Below are 17,135 nucleotides of genomic sequence, written 5' to 3' on the forward strand. Positions count from 1 at the left end.
ATTAATCCTATCTTTGTAATCGGTATTCTCTACTCTTAATTCTTAATTGACTACTTGGTTTATTGCTTTCGTTCCTTTAATCTCTATTGTTGTTGTTTTCTTCTTAGACTACTACCATGTTGATTTCTTCTAGTTTATGTGTTGTTACGGTTTATTCGATAATTATGCATAGCTAATCTCCTTCGCTAAGACATAGGGGAGCCATGATTTTAAGGGAATTATGAATAGGTGATTAGAATCTGATGCAAACTAGATCTATGTTGTTAATCGCTGCTGATACCCGTCGTTGTGAGTACCAAAAATAAATTTATAATTTCCTATTAAGACTAACCTAGGCTAGTGGTAACAGGGTCGAACCACAAGGAGGCAGATGTAAATTCTAATTGATTTATATTCAGTCTAAGGTAACAATTGTGGGGGTTGAGTTGAGATGGTCTATAGCTAAGAACAAATAAAGATAATAAACTAAAAAGACGGTTTAACAGATAAAGAAGGGGTACTAGGATGATCGGTTCATTATAGCTTCGAAGAAACTAAGTCGATCGAGTCAACACAAGTGAGGCGGGAAATAAAGAGGTCCCCTCGGTCCACTCTTAACAAATAGCATCTTTCGATCTCGCTATAGGTCCCTAATATCACTAATACTAACTTTCGTTCTGAAAAGTGACTAACGGTCTAAACTATACCTATCTTTCGATCTTAGCACAGTTTAGTCGATTCAATTGATGGTCTAACAACTTTCCCTATCTTTCGATCTATTGGGTCAGTCACGGGAGGGTATCTAACTGGTCGCATGCATTCGATTCGTTAAATACAACATTAAAATCAATTAAAGCGAAATAAAGCTCACGAGGTCAGTCGATCGACCGGGTAGGGTGGTCGATCGACCAACACGCGGGTTCAGGCCGTGTTCAATCTAATGCCGCCTATGCTAAAACTCGCCTACATCCTAGCACAAACTATTTAGCTACTCATGCTAAGGGTAATAACAATAACGAAACTAATAAAGTGAACAAAGGAATTCATGCTAAAAACAGTAGGACAAACAATTAACATAAACAATGATAACGGTTGCGGGAATCTACTTAGCAATTCTAAACTATTGATAAAATAAAGATGAACTAGAATTAGGGCAGAAGAATACCGAATTGCAGAGGAAAGATTAGTTATTAAGAACCAAAAATCCAATGCTCAACAATCCCAAACCCTAACTATCTATCAAGAACCGTATGCAGAAACTTAATGAAAATTACTGAATAAAACTTAGGTAAAAACTTGGATGAAAACTGAAGGTTTCTAGGTTACGTTATATAGCAATTAACGTAACTTCTTATTTCCTAAACCTAGCATCATGGGCTTGCGCTTCCTCAGTCTTCTAATTCTCGTCTGAAATAGCAGTTGGGTCGATCGACTGGTAGGATGGTCGATCGATCGTCCTCGAAAAAACAGTAGAGCTTCGGAACCCGATAGTTGGTCGATCGACTAAAGGAGGTGGTTGATCGACTGGATGAGCTGCTACTTGCCTCTTATAAACTCGTGGATTTATCTTTTGGGTCTTGGATTGCGCACCAAGCTCGTTCCTTAAGTGATTCCTTTACGTCATTTGCAATGCAGGATACTCGGGGACGGATTTAGCTTGATTTTCCCGTTGAATTCTTCACATTTCTGCAATAATGTACAAAATACGGAAGTAGACAGAAATAGGGAGAAATGCAGCATAAACTACAAGAATGAGCTCTGAAATGCGTGTAAAATGGGATGTAAAACATCATATAAAAGACACGCATCAGCTGCATTTAATTGTTCTTGTCTACTTGAGTCGACGCAATTAGATAATTAACCTCGGTACACCCTGACCTGGATCGGAAGATTGGAAAAGGTAAGACCTGCAGTGAACATTAGGGCATTCTAATGAGGGCGGAAGCTAAGTTAGAACTGTTTTAGGGCGAATAGAGGACCGGAAGGACCTTTTCACTACCCTGTAGATCGAATTTGCACTGACCTAAGACCCTAGACTACATTTCTTAAGAATCATGGTGACCGACTGTCTTAGCTGTTTCTCTCTGCTTGATTTTTGTCAACTCTCTTCTTTGCTTTTCTCTACTCTATTCTCTCTTTTGACCTCCATAGATTAGAACAAACCTTCAAAACCCCCAAGAAATAGTTACTCAGACGGACTTAGTTTAGCAGGCATTTTCCCATCTCCCTGTGGAGAGCGACCCTACTTCCACTAGCTTCTATTAGTTGTTTTAGGTATTTATTTTTGGTACTAAAACGACGGTATCACTACACATGCTTAGTCTAATCCGATTCCGTGCCTCTCGACTTATAGAACGAATTAACAAACTTAATCAATGAATAAGGCCTTTAAATAAAGATTAAATATGACGATACAAACATGTGATAGAAGTAATTAGAAAAAATTATATCATCTTAGTTTATCATGTTACAAATACTTTTTATACATGGCTCCCTTCATTCCCTAGACAAAAGAAACTACTCTAACATAATGTAAATGTAAACTAAACTGATGACAATTGACATGGAAAACATAATGAAAATAGGAATAGAATTACCTTGAAATGGAAATGGAAATGGAAGAACAATACTTGTAATATAAATAACTTGTAAATGTAAATTGTTTTATAACTTGAAATGTAAATAGGAAATGTAAATAACATAAAGTAAATCTAAACTAAACTAAAATAAGAGCTAACCTAAACTAACTACTAAATTTAGAGAGAATTTCTATGTAAAAGTGTGTAGAAAGATAATGTCCAATGCTTGTGTCGAGGTTCCTTTATATAGGACTTGAGTGTATAACGTAAACAATTGAGAAACCCCGATCGGGGACACCTAACCCCGATCGGGGTTACCATTGCCTGGGTATTTTCTCTTTAATGCTTGATTAAATGTTATGTGAAATCCAAAGGTGCTCCTTAATTATTCTTAACTCTCTGGTTAATTGCATACTTAACATCCTAAGAGCATCTTCATGAGCATCCCATGTAGAATCCTAAGTTGAGCATTTTGTGGACTTGTAATTGGGCTTGATATTTCTTGATTTGTGTTGTGCATTTCTCAAATTAATCCACCACATTTGCTCATGCAAGTCAATGCTTTACTTCATTTTGGTCCATTCCTCTCTTCAACTTAGCTTTGTATCCTAGTGCTTGTAAATATGTGGAATTAAGCTCCTTAAAGCTTAAGTACCTACAAAATATGATAGAACATGCAAGTGCAACTAGAAATACAATATTAGCTCAAAATCACTAAGGTTAGTGCATAATGTCATACAAAATGGAGCTAAAATAAGGGGTAAAAATGTATATAATTTGGACTTATCAATAACCAATACATGAACCACACCCAACATATCATAATCATCCTCTTAATGATGTGATTACCACTAAACATGTTATAATGCAAATGCCCTAATCATGTAAGACTAACTATAACATCAACATAAACAACATCATATTATTGAAACCGAGTAGGATTAACCTACCTTTTTACAATCTTCTCAAGCTACTCGAATCCGGACCGAAATCGTCTCAAGGAACCGTCTCATCTTATAAAAATCACATGATAACTATCACAATACATCCTATACTAATATACACTACAAAGCCCCTTGTTTTTACCCCTTAATTACCCCTATTACACATACTAATTACTAATTAACTACCCATAACGAATTCCCCCAAAAGTTAGGGTTTAAAAGACTAGAAAAGGGTAGATCTTTACTTACTAGGTGAAGGAGATGAAGAGGAAGGTGGGAAATCTTCTAATCCAAGCTTGAATCCAAAGTAGTAGGTGTTTGTGAGGGTTTAGAGAGAAGGGAAAGAGTTTGGAGAGATAAGGAGGAAGGTGGAAATGATTTTAGGGTTAGGGAAGAAGAGGGTTTAAATCCCGTATTCTGAAAACAGCGTCACTCGACCGAGTGCTGAGTCCACTTGGTCGAGTGGTCTCACTCGGCCGAGTAGAACTTTACTCGGTCGAGTGGACTCACTCGGTCAAGTATACTCTTCACTCGACCGAGTGGACCCACTCGATCCGCTGCAACACCAGTTGGTCAAGTGTAAGGTTATCCTTCCCTCCCGAGTGATCTCTTATCGGTCTAAAGGTCCTCTCACGCGTCCCAAGGTCTAAGTACGGGTCCCACAAAGGCCGGGTATTATAATATTCCCTCCTTAAAATGAACTTCGTCCTCGAAGTTCGCCTCACCCTCACTTTTCTTTAACACTTTCTTACGTCTCATTCGTGACATGCCTCACTCCCAATCTCTTTCTCAAGCATTCACTCGTCTCTCTTGCTAGTGCTCACGCATAGTTCTTTACCTTACGTGCTCTTTTATGTTCTCATGCCCTTTCTTATTCCTAAATGTTACATTCACTCCCCCTAAGAGAGAACTTTGTCCCAATGTTCGCCACTCGATCTCTCGCAAGAAGGATTTTCTCATTCACTCGATCAAGGCTCATGGGTCCGAGTACAAGTCAAGCTCAACATTCATCCCCATTATCGTGGCTAAGGTCCAGTTGTATCTTGCATAGATTGTGACTCTAGGTATATGTGTATAACTCATGACTCCATATATAAGAATCGTAACGCGGTCGAGTACCCCGTCTACTGTGATTCACTTTCTTCCATATTCCTTAATTCCGACTAAATCATGTTGTGCATAAACCACGTAATCACGCATCATATCGTTCCACTCTAGTCGCCACGAGACTTGATCATGTATAAGACTCATAGAGAGTTTGGAGATGAAGAGGAAGGTGGGAAATATTCTAATGCAAGCTTGAATCCCAAGTAGTAGGTGTTTGTGAGGGTTTAGAGAGAAGGGAGAGAGTTTGGAGAGATAAGGAGGAAGGTGGAAATGATTTTAGGGTTAGGGAAGAAGAGGGTTTAAATCCCGTATTCTGAAAACAGCGTCACTCAACCGAGTGACGAGTCCACTCGGTCGAGTCGACTCACTCGGTCGAGTATACTCTTCACTCGATCGAGTGGACCCACTCGATCCGCTGCAACACCACTTGGTCAAGTGTAAGGTTATCCTTCCCTCCCGAGTGGTCTCTTATCGGTCTAAAGGTCCTCTCACGCGTCCCAAGGTCTAAGTACGGGTCCCACAAAGGCCGGGTATTACAAGGAGTCGGAAAGCCACGCTCGGTGGCGTAGAAATGCTTTCGACCGGATCGCTTTAGATTGGTCGGTTTCGTCTCGGTGAAGGTCTCGAAACGATGTAGAGATGTTCGGAATCGCCACCAAGCAATTATGGGATGCCTGGAAACCGTTCGAATCCACTTTATACCTCGGTCAATCAAGGCAAAAAGCGGTGCTTGACATAGGTACTAAAGATAAGGAATTGTCCCTCTTTAGATCATATCGCTAGAATGACTCTCGTTTGCCCTGTATAAGGTCGTCCACTATCCAAAGTTTCTGAGTAAGAGGTGAGGGTACGTATTGGGAAGCTCTTTAATCGAACATCCAATCTCGCCTACAGTAGTAGCCTCTACTGATCGATCATGGTTGGTTAAGTGAAAAATTTGATAAAACAGTTTAAATGCATGAATGCCCATCCACAAGTTTAAACCTAACATGCGAAAGTTTTCTAAGTCGGTTGTTTCTCCAAATATCAAGTAATTGATGTCGAGTTGGATTTAATGTTGAATTGTATGCAAGACAGAAATTAAACATCCATTTACTAAGTTAGGTTTATGGTGCTTAACATGATCCATTTGTCTTTAAAAAGGTGCTTTGGAGTGTAAAATGCAAACTCATCAATCTGATCCGTCCTGTATTCGGGTTAACCAAAGTCGAGATCGTCCTGGACAAGTGCTGGAAATGGGACAGAAGCATTGCTAGGCAGCCTATTGGGGTGCGAGCCATAAGGCGATACAAGGGAGCCTGCCCTGGTTTGAAATGTAGAAAACAGAGAGCCTATTTAGGCGCGAGTTAGGTGACGACCCAAAGGGGTGTATCCTGCTTGTCGAAAGTGTTTGTGAAATCATTTGTAAAAGGGTGTTAAAACCCGCTTTTGTTGGAAAGGTCGTTAAGACCGCTTTTGTGCTAATATGAAGAACGGGACTCAGAATAATTATCATTGTCTTGATAATATTCGATGTCGGGTCGGTTTTACAAACTTGACATGGATAGTTTTGTAAGAAAAGGATGTAAAAATACTTGATATGAAATAATTATGTTAAGTCCATTACTTTGTAAAAAAGTGTGAAAAAGATGCTTGATATGAACTAATTATATTAAGTTCATTGCTTTGTAATTAGTCAAAGTTTATCATCGTACTTGGGTTAAACCGACATGTTATGTAGAACCAAGGATGATTATTTATACATGACTAATATGGTGTTTTTGCAAATGTAAACAAATGAATAAGAGGGCTTTAAAATAGCCTAAAAATGTTAATTAACCAAATATTATCACCGAATCACGGATTAAACCGTCATGGTATAAGGAACAAAGGGTGAATATATACTTTATGGCTAAGAAATGATTGTAGTAAAAATGATTTGAAATATTTGAAATGGTAAAAACCGATTGCAATTAAGAAATGAAAATAGAGGAAAGACGAACTCAAACACATTTGAGTTCTGACCTGGGGTGCCATAAGAGGCGCGAGGCACCTAGTTGTGACAAGGAGTTTCTGCCTCAAATCAAAACCCGATTTTGGCTCGATCAATCCGTATTTTGGATCATGTTATGCATGTTTTATCATGTTAAAGTCATAAAAACAGATAAAAAGAACATGAAAGAAGAGGATTAATTACACCCTCATACTTACATGCTAGGTTGCTTGACGAGAAATCGACAAAATGTAAAATCTCGTGAGTCGGAAAACTCGATTTAAAACCGTTTTTGTAAAGTATGGAGTGTTGCTTTGCTTTAGTGATGGTGTAGTTGGTCGAAGTGGTATGTCAAGTGATTTAATGCACGATGACGGTACCAAACAATGTGTAAGGCTCGTATTTTCAATCGGTAGGTCGAAAATACGGGTCGTTTGTTGATTCGGGAAGTCGAGGTCTAGAATTTTAAGGGAGAAAATAGGGGGAAGATTATCGCGTACTTTCAAATGGTGGCATTTGAGGGGTATTTATAGAGGATTGTGTGGTGGTGTCCGTTTTGGGCGACGTGGCCATATAGGCTGCTTGAAGAGGCGCGAGCATGTCCGCGGGTCTTCGACCTGTCTTGTCACTATCACGCATATGAATTTGTGGTTTGTTCTATTCTAGGTTTTGTAGGACATGATTGTTGTACTTGAGCATCAAGTATACCGTGTATACTCAGCATGGAATCATTGTGGGGTTTGCTTTTTGTGTTTGACTCGGTTTGACTCGTTGTTGGAGTCGGGATTTTAAGTTTGAGTCGGTTTTTGGTCCGGTGTCGGTTTTGACTCTAGTTAATGTCATTGCGACCCAGTCGTCGTGCATAAAACACTCCAGGTATTTTTGAAATGTTTTGTTTTTGAAATCGTTTTTTGAGTTTTCCGACGCGTAGTTTATATAAACTGTCGATCAAACGTAGCGATTCCTAAGCATGTTGTAGTCCGATAATCATCGGGTGTTTGTTGGGGATTCAACAGATATCGGGCATCTACACTCGGCCTAGTGGTAACTCGCACTCGATTGAGTGTTCCCTTATGGCTTGCAAGTTTCAACTAGAAACAAAGAGTATTGTCCCTGCAACAAAAGAGAATGTTCGGGAGGACACCAGCTATTGGTGACTCGTCCCGAGTTAGATCACACGCCATCATACTTATCTTCTCTGATACGCTATTGCTACACTAGTGGCTACTCTTACTAGTAAACACTACTTTTTGGTAGAATGTGAATATATATTAATATTAAAAAAACGTGCCCCCATTACATACAAAATTTGAGTATCATACTATATATGCAGCCTACAAAATTTTCTTATCAAAAATTATCAGAATGCCTTAAAATAACCAGGGAGACTTATATTTGGACGGCCATGTCCTGCTTTGAAACTGAGCTTGAACTGAAGCTTTCACCTCCTTCATCACCTGATTAGGGGAATGAACAACCATATCTAGCCTGCAGAGATTTCTGACCCGCCAAATGTTGTATAAGACAGCCACCACTGCAGCAAAAACCAGATGCTTCTTGAGCAACGATCTGCATCTCCACTGAACACACCATTGCAGAATATCCTATGTAGGAAGTGAGACACTCAGCCACTGCCTTAATATATCCCAACACCATATGCTGAACTCACACTGATAGAACAAATGATAGTGATTCTCAGTATGCAAGGCACAAAGATCACAGACCCCCATCAATTGGTAAACCAAAGGCCCTCAATCTATCTTTAGTCAGAAGCCTCTCCTTAGCAAACAGCCAAGCAATGAAGGAATGCTTGGGTACATTAAGCCTATTCCATACCACAGGAGCCCATTGAGCTTTAGTCTGAGGACCCTGCAACCACCTATAACCAGCAGCCACAGTATACTGCCCATCACACCATTGATTCTGATTATAGCCAGGTTTAAAGATGTCCTTAACAGCACAAATCTTTCTCCATGTCCAACTTGATTGCAATGAAGGAACATAATCCTGCCAATTCCTACCTTTCATATACACATGATCCACCCACTTGATCCATAAATGATCACTTTTACAAGCGAGCCACCATGTATGTATACTTACCAATTAGAGCTTGATTCCATAATCTACAATTCACTATACCAAGACCACCAAATTTTTTCTCAGTGCAAAGTGCATCCCATGCCACAGATGGAGCTTTCCCATACTGATCACTACTACTCCAGAGGTAATTCCTACAAATTGCAGTGACCCTATCAAGAACTATAACAGGGATCACAAAAATTCGAGCCCAATAAACATGAAGTTGAGATAAGACAGACTGGATCAGCACCAGTCTCCCAGAATAGCTGAGCTTCTTTGCCCCCCAGCCCCTGAGTTTACTAACCACTTTCTAAACAAGTCTAGTACAATCTCCAATTGCCATACGTTTATAAGAAATGGGGATTCCTAGATACCTAAAGGGGAAGCTCCCCTCCTTGAACCCAGATATACTGAGTATATAATCAATCTCACCTTGAGGAATGCCATTGAAATAAATTTCAGATTTGTCACAATTCATTTCAAGCCCAGAAACAGAGGAGAAAGTTGCAAAAGCTCTCAACAACACTTTAATAGAAACCATGTCCCCCCCTACAGAACATGAGAAGGTCATCTGCAAAGCACAAATGACTAAGCTTCAAGGTTCTGCAGAGGGAATGATAATTGAATTCCAATTGCTCAGTGACCACCCTTAGGATCCTACTCAAATACTCCATGCAGATGGTAAAAATCAAGGGTGACATTGGATCACCTTGTCTAATCCCACGTTTCCCTTGAAAATACCCAAATGTAGACCCATTTAGTGAGAGAGTAAACCATGGGGAGGACACACACTTCATAATCCACTGTACCATCTTAGCAGGAAACTTTAAGGCCAATAACATCTTCTCAATGAACTGCCACTCTATGGAATCATACGCTTTTTTGAGGTCTATCTTCATAATGCACCTTGGAGAGCAAGATTTCCTATTGTAAAGCCGTACTAGATCTTGACAAATTAAGATATTATCAACTATCTCTCTGCCTTTGATAAAGGCACTCTGATTAGCACTAATGATCTCAGGGAGGATATTAGCCATTCTGTTACAAATAACTTTGGAAATAATCTTGTAGAGGACGTTACAACAGGCAATAGGCCTGAAGTCAGCCACACTCAGAGGTCTCTCTTTTTTGGGGATCAAAGTCAAGGTAGTAGAGTTCACTTGTTTTAGAAGCTCACCAGTAATAAAAAAACTCCTTGACAGCCTTAATGATATCTTTACCAACTGATGCGTGTCTTTTATATGATGTTTTACATCCCATTTTACTCGCATTTCAGAGCTCATTCTTGTAGTTTATGCTGCATTTCTCCCTATTTCCGTCTACTTCCGTATTTTGTACATTATTGCAGAAATGTGAAGAATCCAGCGGAAATCGAGCTAAATCCGTCCCCAAGTATCCTACATTGCATTTGACGTGAAGTATTCACCCGAGGAACGAGCTTGGTGCGCAATTCAAGGCCCAAAAGACAAGTCCACGAGTTTTAAGAAGTCAAGTAGCAGCTCAAGTGGTCGATCGACCATCACCCTCAGTCGATCGACCAATGTTCGGGTTCCAGAAGCTACTGTACACTGAGGACCAGTCGATCGACCACCTACCTCAGTCGATCGACCACAATGCTGTTCCAGACGTGAATTAAAAGACCGAGGAACTTGAAGCCCGTTAAGTTTAGGTTTTGGAATAATTGTTACGTACACTTTCTATATAACGTAACTGAGAATACCTAGTTTAGCATTCAGTCTTCATTCTGTTTTTTATCCAAGTTTCAACCTAAGTTTTATTCAGTAAATTTCATTAAGTTTCCGCATACGGTTCTTGATAGATAGTTAGGGTTTGGGATTGTTGAGCATTGGATTTTCGGTTCTTAATAACTAATCTTTCCTCTGCAATTCGGTATTCTTCTGCCCTAATTTTAGTTCATCTTTATTTTATCAATAGTTTAGAGTTGCTAGCTAGTTTCCCGCAACCAATTTCATTGTTTATGTTAATTGCTTTCTTTACCGTTTTAAGCATGAATTCAGTAGCTAATTTCATCGTCAATGTTATTATTTTCACCCTTAGCATGAGTAGCTAAATAATTTGTGCAAGGATGTAGGCGAATTGTAGCATAGGCGGCATTAGATTAGACACGGCCTGAACCCGCGTGTTGGTCGATCGACCACCTTGCCCGGTCGATCGACTGACCTCGTGAGGTACCTTTCGTTTTAATTGATTTTAATTGTTGTATTTAACGAATCGAATGCATGCGACCAGTTAGATACCCTTTTATGACTGACCCAATAGATCGAAAGATAGGGTAAGTTGTTAGACCATCAATTGAATCGACTAAACTGTGCTAAGATCGAAAGATAGGTATAGTTTAGACCGTTAGTCACTTTTCAGAACGGAAGTTAGTATTAGTGATATTAGGGACCTATAGCGAGATCGAAAGATGCTATTTGTTAAGAGTGGACCGAGAGGACCTCTTTATTTCCCGCCTCACCTGTGTTGACTCAGACCGACTTAGTTTTTGCCCGCCGAAGCTATAATGAACCGATCATCCTAGTACCCCTTTCTTTATCTGTTAAACCGTCTTTTTAGTTTATTATCTTTATTTGTTCTTAGCTATAGACCATCTCAACTCAACCCCCACAATTGTTACCTTAGACTAAATATAAATCAACTAGAATTTACATCTGCCTCCTTGTGGTTCGACCCTGTTACCACTAGCCTAGGTTAGTCTTAATAGGAATTATAAATATTATCTTTGGTACTCACAACGACGGGTATCACCAACAGTGGAATATGCATCCTTGTAAAACTGAGAAGTATAGCCATCAGGCCCTGGGGATTTGTTGGGAGGGATAGAACACAATGCCTCATAGATTTCAGCATCAGTCACATCCCTGGTTAACTCAGCAGCCTGTGCCTTAGTAACAGTCACCCCATGTCTCACAGTGGGAATATGAACATTACCAACCCACTTACTAGTCCCTAGGAGACTCTTGTAATAATCCTCAAAAGCCTTCTCAATACCAGCATTAGTATTCTGCAACACTCCATGTCCGTCCGCAGTACAAAAGACTCTATTCTGCAACCTCCTAGCTTTCAGAGTACTATGAAAATAGCTAGTATTCTCATCCCCCTCACTACACCAATGGGTCTTAGCTTTTTGGCTAAGGAAACTCACCCTAGCCTTATCCAACTCACGATAGGCTTCTGCAGCCACCTTCTCATTTTGTTGTAACAGAACATTGGAGGGATCTAGGTGTAACTGGGACTGAACATCATGTAGATGGATCGGGGCCACATTAGCGAGATCTCAATATTGGCAAAATGGCGATTCGAGCTTTCGGAGAGGTCGTTTTAACAACTTCAATTTCTTAACAACTTGGAACATGGTATGGCCTTCAATCTGAGAATCCCATACCTGTTTAACCACATCTCCAAAAGTAGGCTCACTCCCCCACATATTGAAGTACTTAAAGCTCCCTCTCTTCCTTATAACCTCGGGCCACGAGTGATAGTGCAAGGGCAATGGTCAAATAAACCCTCGGGATGGAACATAGTATGAGTCTCGGGAACCGATCGAGCCATTCATCATTCACCGAACTCTATCAATTCTACTTCAGACCTTATCCCCAACCTCATGCTTGTTATTCCAGGTGAAGAAAGCCCCATGGGCAGAATATCCATCAAACCACAGTCCGCAATACAATTACAGAAAATCCCCTCAACTCAGCATTAGTGACCTCAGACCCAATTCTCTCATTCATAGCAAGAACATTGTTAAAATCTCCCATGACTACCCAGGGACCATCAACAATAGCAGTCATATTAGACAGAGACTCCCAAAGGGGTATCCTCTCAGCAATTCTGTTAAACCCATAAACCATAGATAACCACCAATGCACCCCAGTAGGAAGGAAAGTCACTCTAGTATGAATGACTTGAGCTTCATTACTGATGACCTCTACCTTATAGTTCATAGCATCCCAAACAATCCAAATCCTACCACCTTCATGACTGCAAATATTAGTTACTAACGACCAATTAGCACTCAATCCATTATGGACCTTATTTATAGAGTTTATTCTTACCCTAGTTTCTAAGATACCAAATAGACCTACATTATTGAGATGCAGAAACCTTCTAACATCAGTCTGCTTATTACTACTATTAAACCCTCTAACATTCCAAAACCCAATGCTACCCATTCTCTAACAGAGGCAAGCCATCAACCACTTCACTTTCACTGACCTCTCTAACATGAATAGAACGTTCCAAGACTTCCAGGAAGGTCCTCCTGCCACTGCTCACACTTATCCCACCCTGCCGAGTTAGTTGAGTAATGATTCCTGAAGGAGAGAAGGAAGGATGAAATGAGAAAGGCATTGGAGTAACAAAGGCACCAACCCCTTCAACAGGACCCTCCCCACTCCTAGTCATCTTCACTCTAGACTGTTCTGGACCAGCACCAGCCCCTGCAGCAACTGGCACTATGGCTTGAACAGTAGCAACTGGCTGTGGAATAGGAGCAGTAGTCTTCTTTGGGACCCAGGTCTTCCTACCACGCACAGGCCCCTTAGTCTGTTTGTCCTTACTTCTGCAATCACGAGAGAAATGACCCAAACCTTTACACTCAGTACAGATGGTAGGTCTCCATTCATAGTGAACAATCTGCCTATGCTTAACATCCAATTCATCCATAAACTCAATAACTTCAGGCAAATCATCCCCCACTTTAACCTCAACCATGATACGAGCATATCCAAGGAAAGTCTTCAGCTGTGTATTACTATCACACCTGATACGAGTCCCAACCAGACTAGCAATTTTCCCCAGAATTTCAGAGGGAGCCCATAAAATCTAATCCAAATTGGAACCATATCAACTGCCTCCCTTATAAGTTTCGACTCCGGTAACCATTCCTTGACAACAACCGGCTTATTATCAAAGAAAACCGGTCCAGCTTGCAATACTCTCATTTTCATGGCTTCAGTTTTAAACCGCACCAGAAAAATACCATTAAAATGAAAAGCAATCTTCTATATTTCAGTATATCCCCAGATACGTTTAACAAAACCATCTAAGACCTTAAAAGGAGGATTCGCTCCAAGGACATAACAATATACAGCTGTTGACCAATACTCTAATTCGTCTTTAACATCAGAGTCTGTTAGCTGAAGCCCACTTACCCTAGATGATGAAGGCGACTCCGAGATTTGCCCACTACTGCGTCCAGGGACCTCCACCCAATCCTCATCAGATTCTTCTTCTAGTATCGATTCCATCACCTCACTTAGATTGTAAGGACGAAGAATCGATACTGGCTCCTCAGTATCTGCATCCGAAACTCCCAAATCAGGAGGATTCAAAGGCAAAACACGAAATTGAGATCCAGAATTTTGATTATTATTATTAGTAGTAGTATTCGATGAATTATTATTATTATTATTATTAAGTGAATTTTTTGTGTTTTTTGTATTATTAGATGATATTATCCTTACTAATCTACTAGATTTAGGGTAGTTTTTCTTTTGTTTAGCCATTGTTAATCGCAGAAATCGTAACCTAAATCGCTTCTCTCTCTATTCATTCTCTCTCTTCCGTCTACTAATCTTCCGTCTACTAGTAAACACTACTAGATTGCACTCTAACAATAACCACTAGCAATTCCAAACACATATACGATACTACTATGCCACGTAACGGAGCTAATGTCCTTCACACAAGGACACGTAAAACCACCCCCAAAGCACGTTATACACATCAATACTTACATCCAACTTTAACATGTTAACATACATCACATCATAAATGATCATACCATGCAAAAAACTTATCAACTTGCTATAACACGCATGTAATTAAATCACATTCCACATAGCGTTTCCCATACTTATAACCACCCCCTTAGTGTACTGGTTAAGACAATAGAATCTAGATTTGAAATGAGGGCACCTACTCATCCAAAGCCGACCTCCTATTGTACTCACACTGGGTTCATTTTATTAGACACTCCTAGGTTCATTTTGGTTCATTGGTTTAGGTTCCAAAATCGTCGCTCTGATACGACTTTGTAACACCCCCTTCTTACCCGGCCAAGGTAATCGGGATATTTCATCATCTCGGTTTCCTGGGCTATGAACGGGAACTACAATTAAGTAACATTTTACATATAAATGACATGCTTAATGAGTTACATACTAATAAATGAATAACAAGTGTCAACTATACATTATACAATTCAACTATCATCTATGTTGTCTAACATCTGCCTATGCAACTCGACTCAAAGTGTCCGTAGCTCGTCCCGTCTCCCGCAAGGTACCAAAATCAAACTTATACTCTAACTGCTCCCCATATGATCGGAAATATCATATGGATCAACATAGGCCACCCCGGAAATAGGTGACAATTTACACACAACCAACACACGTTAGTTCAATAATACAAGTACTTAAGACACGACATAAGGATGTAAATATGCAACATGTTAAAGAAATGCACAAGACACGACTCTACATCCACCACAACACCGCAACCACCACACCGGTACCAGGGACACACCCACGGTACCAACAACCCGGTGATGGCACCGCAGTAACGCCGACCAAACAGCCGGACTGCAGTCCGTAAAACAGGTACTTGGGACACCCCCGTGGTACGGGCGCTAACCGGGCCCCTGCCAGGCGTCGTGACACCACACGAGCCCCTCCATAACTTAAGTCATTAACGTGCACGTCCCTCATGGAGTGGGAAGCTCCAAGAGGTGATCCAAGCGTAAGACGGTCTCCCAACCGCCTTACGTCTCCTCAACAACCGTATATCACCACCAGAACTCCACCGACAACCTCCAACATCCACCACAAACATGTATATCACATTATGCACACAATTGTCAAGCATAAAGCCTTCACATGAATTACGATTACCAAACATGCTTCATGATGCAATTTCCCCATTAACATATTATAATGCAATCCCAATGACCACATTAGACCAACACCAATGACCCCTTTATCATGTCATGACGGAATCCACGCAATGATGACACCAACAACAATTATCCACTAATCATGTTATAATGCAATCTAATACCATGTATGACCAACAACAAGAAGAATGACATATATAAACACATGAACAACATTCATATTATCAAAATCGAGTGGGAAAAACCTACCTTTTAGCATACTCTGTAAGCTACTCAAACACAAGCAAGGATCTGTCTCCTAAAATCGTCTCATCCTACATAATTTACATAATAACCATCACAATACATTCTAACCTCTTTTATTATACAAAACCCCTTATTATTACTCTTTAATTAATCACATTACTAATAATAATTACTAATTAACAATTCCCATGAAATCCCCCAAATTCTAGAGTTTTGGTCAGCATAAAAATGAAAGGAAAAGGATAAGCAATTACTTACAAATGTAAATAAATGAGAAAGTGTGGAGCCTTGACACAAGGTCTTGAATGGATAAGGTGGTTGGAGGATTTTTAGAGGATTTGGGTGGTTTGGAAATCGTAGGAGGTGTTTTAGGATTTCACAAATGGAGAAGAAGCTGAAAATAGAGTATATAAAGTAAGGCCCAACACACGGAGCCCACACACAAGTTTTTGAGTCTGGAGACGTACACTCGATCGAGTGTACTAAGGCACTCGGTCGAGTGCACTAGCTACTCGGCCGAGTGACACCTAGACAGAACATGGGTTAAACCCAGAAGACACTCGGTCGAGTACTCTACTGTACTCGGCTGACTGCACAGCTTAGAAAATCAGGGGTATTACAGAAGCATTCTAGGGCGATTAGCGATCCGAAAGGACCTTATCATTACCCTTTAGACTGATAATTGAGACTGATTTATGACCTTACCTTTGACCAATAATTATCCATGCTGAACCGACAAACCAGTCCCTTCTCCCTATTCTTACACTCTTATTTACATCCTTGTTCTTTTATTTATTTGCATTAGTTTATAATTCAAATCAACAAACAGAAAATTGTTACCTAGACAGACTTTTAGTTAGCAAACAGGACACTTTAGTCTCCCCATAGATACGTTCCCGACTTCCCTAGGTATATTAGTTAGAGATTAGCTGGTTATCTTTGATAGGTGCACGATAGCCTATCAGTGGGTGCTACCTTGGTGCTATTTAGGAATCGAAGTGATAGGAGACAACTTCGAAAGTAGAATACTTGAAGTAGGCAATACTCTTGGAGACTAGGAGGATTCTAGTCATTCTACCCTAGATAGCTAATGTTAAGAAGTATTAAAACATCAACCATTTATGGGATTGTCGTTAGCGTATAGTCGTCCAGTTGCCATTGAGGTGTCCGTCCATGGCATGTTTTGTCTGGGTGAGTATGGGATGGGTATATGCACATATAAAAACATGAGCCTGGATCAACTTTTTTACCTTTCAGATATCTTAGGAGGCGGACATAACGTGTTTATGATCCTCTCAGCCGACCTTCCTTCG

This window comes from Silene latifolia, chromosome Y (assembly GCF_048544455.1).
Source record: "Silene latifolia isolate original U9 population chromosome Y, ASM4854445v1, whole genome shotgun sequence".
Classification (NCBI taxonomy): domain Eukaryota; kingdom Viridiplantae; phylum Streptophyta; class Magnoliopsida; order Caryophyllales; family Caryophyllaceae; genus Silene; species Silene latifolia.